Here is a 1,982-nt window from a genome sequence, read left to right on the forward strand (position 1 = left end):
AAGGGGCCACGCAGGGCCTGTCCCCGCCCCACCCCCACCGCGCCCCTGCAGGAGAACTGGGTGCAGGGAAGGCCGTGGTGGGGAAGGGGTACCTGCAGCCCGGAGCACCAGGGGACCCACCGGACCCCCAGCGGAGCATCTGCACTTTGGACTGGGGGCTGCAGAAGAGAGGTCCCCACTACCCTGGTCACAGCCCCAAATGCGTCCGCAGATCCTGTTCGACCACGTGCGGGTGACATCGGGCTTCAGCAGGAACGGCGTGAGCGTGTCTGTGACGGCAAACAGCACGATGCACGTGGACATCCCGGCCATCGGCGCCAGCATCACCATGCATGGGCAAGCCTTCCAGATCCTGCTGTCCTACAGCCACTTCAGCTACAACACTGAGGGCCAGTGCGGTGAGTGGGGAACGCAGCAGGAGTCCCACGGGAGCACATGCCTGCTCCTCTTGCCACATCCTTCCCATGCGCCCAGGGTGGCCCCGTCAGCCACCTGCCACATCCCCACCCCCAGACCTGCACCTGCTCGCCCTGCCGCCTGCCCTAGGCCAGAGCTGCCTCTAGGTCCAGTGACCAGTGTCATGACTGAGTAACCGCCAGGGAGGTGGGGGGTGGGGGGCTGGCAGGGGAGAAGGTGAAAGGTGTGAGAACAGGACAGCTGGGCACCCAGCCTGGCCCCAGAGGTGACCTGCCCAGCCTGGCATCCCAGGCACCTGCACCAACAACAAGACGGATGACTGTCGCCAGCCGGACGGCACCATGGCCCCCACCTGCCAGGACATGGCCCACGGCTGGCTGGTCCCTGACAGCAGCAAGGACGGCTGCTGGGCGCCGACCGGCTCCCCCCCGACGGCCAGCTCCCTGCCCCCGGCACCCACCACGCCCTCTGCCAGCACGTGCCCCCCGGCGCCCCTCTGCGAGGTGATGCTGAGCCAGTGAGTCTCTCCCCGTGGGTCTGGCCACCCTGGGGCAGTGACCCCTGTCCGGGCCAAGGACCTGGCTCAGCTCCGACCTCTGACTGCCCTGCCTGCAGGGTGTTCGCCGAGTGCCACAGCCTCATCCCACCTGACCCTTTCTTCCGGACCTGTGTCAGTGACAGCTGCCAGGCTGGCCCCGTGCCTTGCCAGACGCTGGAGGCCTATGCGGCACTCTGCCGTGCCCGGGGCGCATGCAGTGACTGGCGCAATGCCACCAACGGGCTGTGTGGTGAGTAGCGGGGCTGGGGGACACCAGGCGCTCTGGGCTCCCGGGCCCACCTGACACCCGTCTCTGTGCTCCCAGACCTCACCTGCCCGCCCGGAAAGGTGTATAAGCCATGCGGCCCTGTGCAGCCCATGTCCTGTGACTCCAGGTGAGCAGATAGTGGGAATGGGGGGGAGGGGTTGTCTAAAGGGTCTGAGAGAAGCCAGCGGGGATTGGAGAAGTGGCCAGGACCCCCAGCCCAAGATCTCTGGGCTGTCCCTCCCCAGCCCGACCTCCGACCCAACAACCCCATGGGATATCTGGGGCCACGAACAACCCCGCACTCCATCCGTGCCCGCTGCTTCCTCCCTCGGACACTGTCCGCATGGACGGAGGTCCCAGGATTCCTTCCTGGCCTGGCAGGAACCACAGCTTGGAGAACAAGGGGCTGGCGGAGGGCTGCTTCTGTCCAGATGGCCACATCCTCTTCAACTCCTACACGGATGTCTGCGTGCCCACATGCCGTAAGCACCGCCATGGCCTGGGCCCCCAGCCCCGCAGAGGCGACACATCCCTGACCTCGGCCTGTCCTGCCTCCCTGTCAGACTACCCGCTGCCCCCGCCCAGCTCCAACCCCTCTGTCTGGAGCCCTGCCAAGCCTCCTCCTCGACACCCCGAGTTCTCCGGGAGCTTCTCTTCCCGGTGGGAAGACAGAGGCCTTGGTTGGGGTGGGTGGGGGGAGGGTCGGACCTGAGAGGACATATCCTTGTGGCCTGTGGCCTATGTCACCAGGCCACGAAC

This window comes from Pteropus vampyrus, unplaced genomic scaffold (genome assembly GCF_000151845.1).
Source record: "Pteropus vampyrus isolate Shadow unplaced genomic scaffold, Pvam_2.0 Scaffold405, whole genome shotgun sequence".
In the NCBI taxonomy this organism is placed as follows: domain Eukaryota; kingdom Metazoa; phylum Chordata; class Mammalia; order Chiroptera; family Pteropodidae; genus Pteropus; species Pteropus vampyrus.